The sequence below is a fragment of the Camelus dromedarius genome, chromosome X (genome assembly GCF_036321535.1).
Source record: "Camelus dromedarius isolate mCamDro1 chromosome X, mCamDro1.pat, whole genome shotgun sequence".
Taxonomy (NCBI): domain Eukaryota; kingdom Metazoa; phylum Chordata; class Mammalia; order Artiodactyla; family Camelidae; genus Camelus; species Camelus dromedarius.
The window spans coordinates 8,830,857-8,831,367 of NC_087472.1; the positions used below are offsets into that span (position 1 = coordinate 8,830,857).

The 511-nt window shown below is 43.1% G+C and overlaps 1 non-coding gene across 1 annotated transcript; it reads right to left on the reverse strand.

Moving 5' to 3' along the window:
* Nucleotides 1-207: 207 nt before the first annotated feature.
* On the reverse strand, nt 208-281 carry TRNAG-ACC (transfer RNA glycine (anticodon ACC)). Its single transcript has one exon. It is a non-coding gene; the product is annotated as a tRNA-Gly (tRNA).
* Between the last annotated feature and the right edge of the window lie 230 nt (nt 282-511).

Sequence of the window (511 nt, forward strand, 5' to 3'; positions counted from 1 at the left end):
ATGACTTTCAGGGTAGTCTTGATACAGTCTTGATTTTCTAGATTCGTCTCTCATCACTACTCTCCTTGGACATGCCAATCCTTCTTAACTCTGTGTAATATTTCAAGTGTACCATGGTCATCTCTCTTGGCCTAAAGGAATGATTTTTGTTGGGGAGAGGTAATTAGGTTTTTTATTTATTATTTTATTTTATTATTATTGTTTTGTTGGAGGTACTGGGGTTTGAACCCAGGACCTCGTGCATGGTAAGCAGGTGCTCTACCACTGAGCTATACCCTTCCCCCCAAGCAGAGATTCCTGAAGTGTGATCTCTGGACAAGCAGCGTGAGTATCAGTACCACCTGGGAACTTGTTAGAAATGTAAGTTATCAGGCGCAATCCTTGACCTACTGAATCCAGAACTATGGGGATGGGTCCCAGCATCTTTGATTTGGAAGCCTAGCAAGTGATTGAGATGCTCAACCAAGTGTGAGAACTGCTGGTATGGGACTCTCTCTTCTTTCCAGCTCCT